The sequence below is a fragment of the Sciurus carolinensis genome, chromosome 16, assembly GCF_902686445.1.
Source record: "Sciurus carolinensis chromosome 16, mSciCar1.2, whole genome shotgun sequence".
In the NCBI taxonomy this organism is placed as follows: Eukaryota; Metazoa; Chordata; class Mammalia; order Rodentia; family Sciuridae; genus Sciurus; species Sciurus carolinensis.
The window spans coordinates 64,829,358-64,842,470 of record NC_062228.1 but is presented as its reverse complement, the minus strand read 5'-3'; positions in this window follow the sequence as shown (position 1 = coordinate 64,842,470).

The window sequence follows — 13,113 nt, the reverse complement described above, 5'->3', positions numbered from 1 at the left end:
GGAAATGCCCTTGAAGTTATCTTCCCCTCCTCTTTCTTCATTTGCTGGTAAGTGTAGAGGATCCACTGCAAGGTGCTGAGGCTGGAGAAGACGGCAGAAAGGAGAAACAAGCCTGGGTCTCTGGATGACTGGGGAATGGAGCATCCCTTACCCCCACCCAATTGCTATAAGCAACAAATCTTTAGTGCTTCTTCTCTACTTCAGTGACTGTGATAGTTTGTGGCATTTAAGTTCAAGATACAAATATCTATGATAAATACCGTACCAAGTTTCTTCACAGACTTACACTTTTTTTAATGCATCTAATTTTCCCCCCATAAAGCAATGGAAATACTAAACAGATTTTAGGAATTAGTTTTGGGTAAAAAAAAATAAAATAAAAAAATGAAATTAGTTGGTGGGACTGTTTCCGCCATGCTGCTTGACAAGGTCCAAGCATGGGGAAGGGCTCAGCAAGGCCACCATTCCAGGAAACTGCCGCTGTCATCTCTCCTAGGAATTGGACGTTTTCTTGTAATTATCATACTTATAACTATGCAACTGCAAATCATATGCCCTGATTGTTGTGATAAGAATTTAACCTCAGTGAGTCTGCGGAGCTTGGGGGAGGATGAGGAATGCTTTAAAAAATGCACCAGTATCACACATAATAAGTCTGAGGTACAGTTTGAGGAGTTCTTCATAAACTACGGTTACGGGAATTGCTTGCTCCTGTGCTGACCACACCCGCCCCAGGTAATGCTTTACCAGTAAACAGCCTAACAAACAGGAGACTTCTTGTCCCCACAGTACTAGGACAGCCCTACTTAGCTTACAAGATTGGGGGACGTTTGTGGAACCCACTTAGAGGGAAACAAGCAGATAAGTATAAGGACCCACCTCCCACAGAGCCACCTCCTCCCTATACAGCACTGTACAATGAAAATGGTGAATGAATAGTTAATATTAATGGTAAAGGACAAATGTCCAATATTTGTCCTTCCTTCAAAGGTTTGGACGTCAAGGGCCACCCTGGAAATGTAGGACCAAAGAACAAAGAAACAGCATATGCAAACAACTAGAAAAACATTATCTTAAGATCAAATGCCCTCATTGCATGTTAACTGGTTATGAGTGGTTTACGCTGGGTTAGGTCTCACATATGTATTACAGTACAAATCAATAACGTAAAGAATATTAGGATAAAAATGAAGCACTCACACTGCTTGTTTGGCAGTAAATAACCTAACTTAGTCTAACTGAGCTTGTTTAGGTAATAGAGTAGACCGTTAAGGTTAAATCAAAAACATAATAATATGAGCTAAAGATTAGTGCATGTTTTGCTTAGCAGTTTGGTAAATTTAGCTTAAAACAAAATAGAGTCACTATGCTGACAATAGGTCTGACACCAGAGGGTGAACAAAGGCCAGTGGGATGAAAAGAGGAAAGTACCTTTCACTGTAATTTGCTTATGTGAGTAACTTTCAGTAAATATAGAAAGTTGGCCTTAATGTACCCACTCTGTTAGACACCTGCTGGAGAGTGCGGTTAATGACAAATCTTGTGGTAATTTCTCTATAACTTGGATCTTGTTTAATCCTGCTTTACTTAATACTATAAAAGAAGAGCTAAAATAAATCTGAGCAGCTTCAAGTTGCTCCAGGGGTTCGTGTTGTTCCTCTGCTGACTCCACCCATCCTTCGGGGCCCCTCCGAGTTGCTGGGGCCGTCTCCTGGCAATTGGTATGGCCCACTTTAGGAAGAAGATATTACCTGCAAGGGTTATGTGTTTGCAACCAAGGCATGGATCAATAAATTAAAACTAAACTCCAAACAAAATTTGGTAGCATCCACGCAGATGCTTTTAGTTGCTAGGGGATGAGTCCCATATGGACTATGCTGGAGTTAACACGCTGTGTTTTTGTCCTATTGGCTGCCAGGACAGGAACAAAAGACAGGTTTAAAGAACCAGAGGGTGGTGAGACCTGAGCGCGAGGAGGGCACGTTTCACTTGTCAAAGTGTGAACTATGCTGTCAGCTGTTGAAAATATGATTTATTTTCATGTGCTCAACATAATACATTTCACCACTGTACTATTTTTATTGAAACTTCTCTAAAAAATGTTTTAATGATAATAGTAAGCATTTTTTCCCAATTATGATGTTTAGTAGTGTGGCTTCCTTTTTTTGCTATAATTTATTATATATTATAATTTATAATAATGTCTTCCTTGACTTTATTATTTCAAAAGCAGGCATGCTAGATACTTTTCAATAAAATTATATCACACAGGAATGCTGACCCTTATTGATGTGTTTATTAAGTGGTAACAGGAAACATGGTTTGATTAGTGGGAAGGTAGTGTTATGTATTCACTGTTAAATCATCGTTCACCATAAAAGTGTTGTCCTTTTATTTGAGGCACAGATAATCAGTGCGAATTAACACCCAAAGTAGTTCACATGTGATTGTTATAAGCTATAATATGCAGAGTTGTAAAAGTAGATATATATATTTACCAAGAGTCATACCAATTAGCAAAGACCCATAGGCCTGTGGTGAAAATTAAAAACCCACTCTTGGGGGTGGACTTTCAAGCAAGTAGGAAGAGAAACCTGAATAAAAATTCCAACCATGATTCAGAATACCACTATCTCTAGTAATTGTCCACCCCTAGTTACAAAGGCTGATGGCTGCCACAGTATCAAAGCATTGGCAAGTGTGAAAGGATTGGTCTTAATAGAAAAATACCTGCAAAATGAGATTCCTTTTGTTCTCCATCAGTATCAGTAAAGTGTTTTTCCAGGGTCAGTATTACTTCATTCTATAGCATGATCGTGGGGAATGAATGATGGTTACCAGAGTTATTACTAGGGTTCTCTCTATGTAAATGTCTTTGGAAAATCCGATAAACTTAACTGGGGATGTTTCAGTCCTCTCCTGTACAAACTACCAGAAAGAACAGGGCACTCACAGAATGCAGAACGTACGAAGGTTGACCACAATGGAGCTGGGATCTCCAGCTTACTTCTGAAATTAGTGGCAGGTGGGAGAAGAGGGCTACACATGGCGAGGACCAAAAATTATTTGGATGGATGTTATAAACTTGGAGTTTCATATGTTGAAATCCTAGTCACCAAGGTGAAGGTATGGGGAAGTGGGGAACTTTGGGAAGTAATTAGGTCTCAAGGAAAGATCCCACATGAGTGCAATTTGTGTCCCAATAAAGAAGTCCTTGAGGGCACTCTTGTTTGTTCTGTCATGTGAGGACACAGTGAGAATATGTCCATCGAAAAATCAAGAAGTGGGGCCTCACCAGACATTCAATCTGCCGAGCCTTTGATTTAGGACTTCCTAGTCTCCTGTATTATGAGCAGTACATTTCTGCATTGAAAATCCACCCACTCTATAGTAGTTGGTCCTAACAGTTCAAATGAACCAAGACAAAAGCAAGAAGTAGCAGAATAATTGCTAAGACACCCTAGAATAATTGCTAAGACATTTGTGTGTCAGAAAGTGGGGAATAAGTCCAGCTAAAATTTGGGAACTTCTGCCTTGGTGAAAGTTCTAGGGTGTGGGGCATGTTGATATATCCCTTCTACCGCGAAGGTGAAGGGTAAGTTGGTGAATTGGCTCCTCCTACAACCAAAAAAGAGGTAGAATAGTTGAATAGCTAGTGCGGCTCTTTGGATTGTGGTGGTGACATATTCCTCATTTGAGTGTATCACTTGGTACCATTACTGAGAGACTGAAAAGGTGCTAGTTTGGAGTTGGATCCAAACAAAAAGGCTCTGTAACAAGCTTCTCTGCCACGTGGGCATATGACCCAATAGTGTTTCAAGTGCTTGTTGCAAACAGAGATGCCTGTTTGGAGCCTTTGGCAGGCCGTAGGCCACAGCATATAGACCTTTAGGATTTTGGAACAAAACCCTGTCACCATCTGCAGGTAACTACTATCCTTTTGGGAAAAAAAATACCTCTTGGTTTGTTACTGGAAGAATCTGAATGTTAATAATAGGCCACCAAGTTACCAATACAACCATGAAGGGATGTCCCATGACGAACTGGGTATTATCTGACAGCCAAGCCATTCAGTTGGGTTTGCGTAGCAATACTACCATCAAATGCAAGTGGTGCCTAGAAACTGGAGTGAAGCCAGCCCTGAGGTACTAGTAAACTAAGTGGAGAAATGGACACTTGTAGCACTACAGTCCCTCATGGACATCCTTGAAGGACCAGGGTGATCTAAGTGGGAAAAATTGTGACCAATGCATCTGATTATATACTTTTCTTGGAGAGAAATGACCTGACATGTGCTTATATACCAATTAATTGGCTGCAGGAAGTCTTTGGCTGGATGACTGGGGACTTGGAAAAATCATGACTGGAAAAGTGATGATAAAGAAATGAGGGGAGGAGGTATATGGGTAGACATTTTTGGGCAAAAATCTTGAAACCATTTGCATCCCATGTGAATGGCTCAGCAGTGTCCTCAGCAGAGGCGATCTGAGTCATAAGAGAACAGAATGGCTTGTTCTGTGAAGGTCAGTCCGCCTCTTTCCCTACCTCCTCCTGTAGTTGTCCCAAGGGCTCATGAGTAAAGCAGCCATGGTGGTGGGGACGGAGATTACGCTTGGGCTTGGTGACGGCCAGCTACTCACCGAGGTCAATCTGGCTGATGCCACAGCCAAGTGCCCATTCTAGAGAGGAGACCAACGCCAAGACTCTGCTCTGGCACCCTTCAGTGCCGGGAGGCAAGTTGACTCTCTTGGGTCACTTCCCTAAGGAAAAGGGCAGAGCCTTGTCCTCATGGGAACAGGCCCTTCCTCTGAATACAGACTTCCTTTCCTGTGTATAATGCAGTCGAAAGTACTATCTATGCACTTGCAAAATGCCCCAGCCACGTATTCCATGAGGAAGACACTCTGTATGACTGAGGAACTCACCTCACAGCTAAAGAAGTGTGGCAAGGGGCTCATGCTCATGAATCTATGGTTTTACTATGTTTCTCATCATCCTGAAACAGTACCTTGAAAGAAAGGAGGTGAAGTGACCTTCTGAAGATTCAGTCACAGCACCAATTAGAGAGCAATACCCTGCAGGGCTGGGGAAATGTTCTCCAGAAGGAATTTAATGAGCTGCAAGGGAATTCAGATAGATAACACAAAGAGGGCTGGGGAGATAGCTCAGTTGGTAAAGTGCTTGCCTTGCAAGCAACAGGGCCCTGGGTTCGATCCCCAGCAACACACACACACACACACACACACAAAAAAAAAAAAAAAAAAAAAAAAAAAAAAACCCAAAAAAACCCAAAAACACAAAGAAATGAGAAAAACAATTCAGGATATGAATGAAAAATTTGCCAAAGTGCTAGAAACCCTACCCTGAGGGTTGATGAGATGGATTTCTCAGCCCATAGTTTTGAAGCTCTTGTTCCAGAGAGGAAGATGACCGAGTAATATTGAGGGCCCAGTCAGGTATTCAGAATCTTCCATGCATTAATAACGGTTATAGAAATAGCTATTATTCACTTCCTACCGACTATGTGCCAGCTATTGTACCCAAAGCTCTATGTATGTTGCTTCCTGTCTTAATAAAATGATCCTGTGGACTCTGCTTCTAATAATTACAAGATAAGCAGGTCAAATGATTCTTCTTCACAGAAAATAACTAGACCGACGGCAAAATTATCAAAGACAATCATCTAAGGTCCTGGAGAACAATATAAGGTAGGTCATTTGAGACATGTGTACTCATAAAAAAATTCCATTGCCATCAGGAATGAACAATGAGCTTACGGCTCTTTTAAAAATCTAAGAGCGTTCTCATCACCCCTAACTTGGGTAGAGAAAAACTGCAGTTTCTTCATTTGGAAATGGCATGTTTCGTTAGGAGCAGATGGTACTGGAGCTAGGAATCTGGGCGGGACTTCAGGTGTGAGAGCTATAGAGGGCTTATGGGTACTTGCGGACTGCTGCCCTCGCAGGCTCATTGGTTACTCCAGGGAAAGCGGCACGCTCATTGGCTATTCCAGGGAAACCGGCACGCTCATTGGCTACTCCAGGGAACGCGGCACGCTCATTGGCTACTGCAGGGAACCCGGCACCGACTGAAAACAGGAGTCGTGTGAATTTGCAGCATCTCTGAATGTGCACTGTAGTCCACATATTGCAGCAAATGATGAAAGCCTTATTAATTTTAAATATCTGACCATGATATCTTCCCAGATCGTCGCCTGACTTCCTGAAGATACAAGCGCAGGCTAGATCCCCTAGGGAGACAGGAAAAACAGTGAGAAGAGACACAGAAGCTGGAATTCAGTTTGGCCTCTGGTGATCTGACAAGACTGAAACAAAACCCACATCCCCACCCCAAGATCTTTAAAAGAAACAATGAATTTGAGACACTGTAAAATATTACCTATACTTCCCCTTCCTCCCCCATTTTCAACCAAAAAATTGTGAAAGGGGAAAAGGAACAGGAAAGTATGATCCACGCCTAAAAAAACAAAAATGCACTCACTAGAAACTGATTTTGAGTGGGGCCAAGTATTAGATTTAAGACAAAGAATTTGTTAAAACATTGAAATCACATGCAAAAAATTAAATTATACTGAGAATTATTAAACAAAGATAATTATTAAAGAAAACTATAAAAAAAGGCAAATGGAAACTTTTAGAGATTAATAGTAAATTAACTGAGATAAAAATGTACTAGATAGACTCACAGATCTGAGATGGTAGAATTTTATTTTTAAAAAAGTGGAGGTAGATAAATTGAATTTATCTAGTCCCAAACATAGAGAACAAAAGACTGAAAAAAAAATGAACAGAGCTTCAGAGATCTGTTGTTCAATCTTCAGCTCTGCAACATACACATCAAGGCCAGTAGTGGAGAGAAAAGGTCAGAAAATTTTTGAGAAAATAATGACTCAGATAGACCTACATTTTGGTAAAGTACATTAATTTACAAATCTAGGGAACTTCAATGAATCAGCAGGATAAACTAAGGGAAATCTCTAAACTTATGAGAGTCAAATTTTCTTGAAAAAAAAGAGGAAATCTTGAAAGCAGCAGATAATAATGACTAATCATTTAATAGGGAAACATTTAATAGGCAAGCTTCTCATTAGAAATGATGCAGACTACAAGACATTGCCCAAAGAACTTAAAATCAGCACATTACAGTGACACAGCCACATCAGTGTTTATAGCAGCTCAATTCACAATGGTCAAGCTATGGAATCAAACTAGGTGTCCTTCAACAGATGAATAGATAAAGAAAATGTGGTATATACACACAATGGAATATTACTCAGCTATAAAGAAGAATGAAATTATGGCATTTGCTGGTAAATGGATGGAACTGGAGACTAACCTGCTCAGTGAAATAAGCCAATCCCAAAAAACCAAAGGTCTAATGTTCTCTCTGATATGCAGATGCTAACACGCAGTAAGGAGCAGCGAGGGAAGAAGAGAAGTTCATTGGATTAGACAAAGGGGAATGGAGGGAAAGGAGGAGGGATGGGAAAAGGGAACACAGTGGAGTGAATGGGACATCGCTTTCCTATGCTCATACAGGAATATACCACCAGTGTAACTCCACATCATGGCCAACCACAAGAGTGGGATCCTGATTCGAATAAATCATACTCCATGTATGTATAATATGTTAAAATGTATTCTACTGTCATGTGTATGTAAAAAGAAAAAATAAAAATAAAGACAATGGCATATTCAGAGTGCAGAAAGAACAAAAGACCCTGTCAATCAAGACTTTTCTTTCCAGAGAAGTAATTTCTTGAAAATGAAATAAAACTATTTCCAGATAAACAAAAACTGAAAAAATTAATTGCTAATGGATCTCTTGTACAAAAAATGCTAAAAGTGATCCTTCAGGGTAAAATGAAGTAGAACCAGATGGTTACTCAGATCCAGAGAAAGAAAGAATGAGCATCAGAACGGCGGGGATACGTAATGTAAAGTGTTACCTGTGTGCATGTGGATATGTGGGTGTATGTACATGTAAGTACATATGCATACAGTTCTACACACACACACACACACACACACACACACTCTTGCCTTAGTTTCTTGAAAAGACATGACTGCTTAAAGCAACGAATCTTTACTGTCGTATCTAAAACGTCTACACGAAACCTACGACACTATGGCAAAAAAGAGTGCATAGTCCGTGCCCAGAACCAGGCCAAGTTCCCGTATTTTTCTGAGGAAAAAAAGTCAGAGTTAAACCTGAAACGGATCATAAGTTAAAAACACATGTTATCTTCGCGAAGAAAAAGAGCTACAAATTTAACAGAGAAATTAAAATGGCATGCCAAAAATATCTACTTTACACAAAAGAACAGAGAAGAGAAGAAGAAAAAAGAGCTGAAGGTCAGAGCCAGGCGGCGGGTTTGTGATCCCCGGGCCGCGAAGACCCAGGCAGGCTGCAAGGGTGAGCTCAGCCTCAGCAACGGGGAGAAACGTGTCTCAAGTTCAAGGGGGCGTGGCTGGCACGCAGCTCTGTGGTGAAGTGCTTCTGGGCCGGGGGTGGTTCCATCCCCAGGACCCACCCCTCAAAAAAGGGAAGACGGTGAAATGGCAGAACTAAATCGACATTAACAGGCGTGGACTAAGCACTGCATTCTGCAGGCATGGATTGACAGAGCGAGAATCATGCACCTGTTGTCTGTAAAGACAGACTTTGCGTTCAGAGACACCGAGAGTTAAAAGGTGGAAAAACCAAACTCGGCAAACTGAGCGTCCCCCTGCGGACCAGAGACACGATCTTCAAAGGGCCAGTATCACAGAAAAAAAAAAGATAAATGTATGTATTATCTAACTACATAACCCCAAAGTAAGTGAAGCAAGAGCTTCCAGAATAAAAAGGGGGACAGAGGAATCAATGACTTATATTCAGACATTTCAATACTTTACTCAGCGATTGACAGAATACGTAGAGAGAAAAATGAGAAGAAAATCTGAATAATACCATTGACTACTTTGACCTGTGCCATGCAGTCCACAAAGCCAGCAATAGAAAACTCCATTTTTTGAAGTGACATGGGATGTCCAGCAGGACCACCACGTTGGGCTATAAGTTGAGTCATGAAGGAAGATATATATTTTGAATAAACAGGTTACAAAAGATATATACTACAGACATTGAGAAAAACACACACACAATGAGGCTCAAGTAATTGTGCTTTAGGGAAATTAAAATGCAAACCACATGCAGAAGCCGCTACATGCCCACTAGAATAGCAAGTATCAAAAAGACCGGCAATTCTTGGGGAGCATGTGGGAAAGACAAATCGCACAGCTACTTTCTTCCGTCTGAGAAGATCTTACCATGGTTAACATACTTTAATGATGTGGCCCAGCAAAGCCACTTCCAGGTTTTACCCATGAAAGCCTGTTCCTACACAGGGTGCTTCATATTTATGGTGGCATTATTCACAATAGTTAAAAATCAAAATAACCCATCTCCATGAACTGGTAGGGAAATAAACAAAATGTGCCCTATCCATAATAATAGAATACTACTCAGCATTAAAAGGGGTTGCAATACTGATACAAGCTACAAATAACATGAATGAATTACAAAAAAATCATGCTAGGCCGGGTGCAGTGGCTCAGGCCTGTAATCCCAGCGACTCCGGAGGCCGAGGCAGGAGGATGGAGAGTTCAAAGCCAGCCTCAGCAAAAATGTGAGGCGCTAAGCAACTCAGTGAGACCCTGTCTCTAAATAAAATATAAAATAGGGCTGGGGAGGTGGGTCAGTGGTCGAGTGCCCTGAGTTCAATCCCTAGTACCCCCAGCAAAAAAAAAACAACAACAAAAACACGCTAAGCAAAAACACAAAAAGCGAATACCTGCGTCCATTCATGTGACATTCCTGAAAAGACAAACCTACTGTGACAGAAAGTAGGCGAATTATTTCTAGGACCAGGAGCAGGGTTGGGGCTTGACTGAACAAAGGACTTGATGGCACCTTAGGGGTCATGAAATGCTCTAAAACTGGATTGTGGTGACGGTGACCCAACTAAATGCATTTGTTTAGCTCCCTGAATTGCAGACAGTAAAATTGAATAATCTTGTTGTATGTAAATTACACTTTAGGAAAACAGATGGACCTACATAATTCCGTGAGGCCGACATTGCTCTTAGTTTGCAGCTGAGGAAACTGTCTCAGGATGCTTGGGCAGTTTGTTTGAGTTTAGGCTACTAGGCCGTGGTCACCCCTAAGTCCATGAGAGTAATGGTGGCTCCCTGCCATCTGTGGAAGCCCCAGGAACACCAGGAGGCTGGTCAGAGCTCCAGGTCAGCAAGCCCGAGGGAGCTGAACTGTGAGGGGCTCCTGCCTCCACGGAGGCGGAGAGAGGCTGAGTCAGAGACACCTTCTGGAAAGTTCTGCTCTTCTCAGAGGCAACGCAATCTCCTGCAGAGGACAACAGCTAAAGGAGGGTGTAAACTCTGATTTTGCCAGTTTTACAGTCATAAAACCTTAAGAGGTCAATCTAACTTCTTTTAGCTTTATTTTCTTAATCTATGAAAATAACTCAAAGATGCATCACCTTGAGTTTTTTGTGCGTTAAATGAGGTAACAGATATGAAGGATCAGAGGCTTGGAGAGACTTAGGAAAATCTCCCTCATGTTTTCCTCAAGGGAAATGGTGTTCAGCTTATAGAAGAAATATTTAGATTTCACTTTTTTTCTAAAAAAAATATTTTTTTACATTTTTGACAGGCACGTATAACATTTATATTTTAAAATGACTTTGAATTTAAAATGCTTGTGAAAAAATTAACTCTTTAACCATCAACCCTTTTAAACATCCAAATGTTAAAGGGAGGCAGTTCCTTATTTTTCTATTTGTACAAGGCTAGGATCCATCACTGACTTAAATGTGATTTTTTTAAAAAAAATTTGTTCTAATTAGTTATGCATGACAGTGGAATGCATTTTGACATATTGTACACAAAGGGAGCACAACTTGTCTTTCCTTTGGCTGTACGTGGTGCTGAGTCACACTGGTAGTGTAGTGTAGTCATACATGTATATAGGGTGATAATGTCCCTCTCATTGCACCCTCCTTCCCACCCCCACATCCGCTCCCCTCTGCTCTCCCCTCTGCCCAATCCAAAGTTCCTTCATTCTTCCCTACCCTCCTCCCATTATGGATCAGCAACCGCTTATCAGAGAAAACATTTGGCCTTTCGTTTTTTGGTATTGACTTATTTCACTTAGCATGATATTCTCCAGCTCCATCCATTTACCTGCAAGTGCCATAATTTCATTCTTTAAGGCTGAGTTATATTCCATTTTGTGTGTGTGTGTGTGTGTGTGTGTGTGTGTGTGTGACTACAGTGACACAGCCACATCAATGTTTATAGCAGCTCAATTCACAATAGCTAGATTGTGGAACCAACCTAGATGCCCTTCAATAGATGAATGGACAAAGAAACTGGTATATATACACAATGGAATATTAATCAGCCATAAAGAAGAATAAAATTATGGCATTTACAGGTAAATGGATGGAGTTGGAGAATATCATGTTAAGTGAAGTAAGTCAATCTCCACAAACCAAAGGCTGAATGATCTCTCTGATAAATGGTTGATGATACATAACGGTGGGGGCGGGGGAGGTAAGGAAAGAGTGGAAGAAGGATGGATTGTGTAGAGGGAAATGAGGGGTGGGGAGGAGGCGGGGGAAGGAAAGATAATAGAATGAGACAAACATCATTACCATATGTACATGTATGAATACGCAAGTGGTATGACTCTGCTTTGTGTACAACCAGAGAAATGATATTGTACCCCATTTGTGTACAATGAATCAAAAAAAAAAAAAAAAAAAAAACCCTGGTCATTCTGGTGCGGGTGATTCTAGATCATACTTAATCATATCTCACCTATTTCTCAAGATCCTCTTTTCCCAGGTATTTCTCATGATCATTCTAGTTCAGAATTCTCCAGGGCGCTCCTTGGGGATAGTAATGTGTGTTATAAAATAGGCTTTGTGATCACATAAGTTTGGTGACGCACTCTGAGGAATATACACTTGGCCTGTAATCATCTAATTCCTACTGGCCAGTATCGGCACACATCAAAAAGCTTTTCCTACTTTATATCTAAACTGAGTAAGTCGGCACTTTCTTTTATGCCTGTTTGGGGATGGCTTTCCTCTCTCCAGCAGAATTTGTGAGAGTCTCGAGCAGACATCTGTGTTGTAGTCCTTTGTGCTACTCAGGGCTCACGTGAAGACCGCTTCCACCTAGGAAAGGCAATGACCCTGACCCCCAGGTTATTTTAACTAACTGGCGTTGGCAAGGGCAAGAATGGTGCCTCAAGTTTCTGTTACTATGTTCCAGTCCAGTTCTTTCCTCTACTTCCCAAATAAGGCTTTAAACAAAGTTCCACCAGAAACCAGGCACCGGAAGGATCAGGAGCTCATGCAGACCGCTCTACAGAAGGCGAGCAATACAAGCCAGTTGGACAAAGCAAGGTAAACTTTGGAAGCTATAAAAATACATGGAAATTAAACAACATACTTCTGAACAATCAGGGGATCAGGGAAGAAATTAAGAAAGAAATTTCAATAGTGTCTGTCATGATATTTCCTTTTTCATCGTGAATTTTAGTAATTTGAGTTTTCTCCCTCCTTTTTGTTAGTGTGGCTAAGGGTGTATCAATTTTGTTTATTTTTTTCAAAGAACCAACTTTTTAATTTGTCAATTTTTTTGCTTGTTCCTTTTGTTTCAATTTCATTGATTTCAGCTCTGATTTTAACTATTTCCTGTCTTCTGCTACTTTTGGTGTTGATCTGTTCTTCTTTTCCTAGGGCTTTGAGCTGTAATGTTAGGTCGTTTATTTGTTAACTTTTCCTTCTTTTATTAAATGCACTCCATGCAATGAATTTTCCTCTTACTATTGCTTTCATACTGTCCTAGAAATTTTGACATGTTCTATCTTTGACCCAACTATCCCACTCCTTGGCCTATACCCAAAGGACTTAAAATCAGCATACTACAGTGATGCAACCACATCAATGTTCATAGCTACTCAATTCACAATAGTTAGATTGTGGAACCAACCTAGATGCCCTTCAATTGATGAATGGATAAA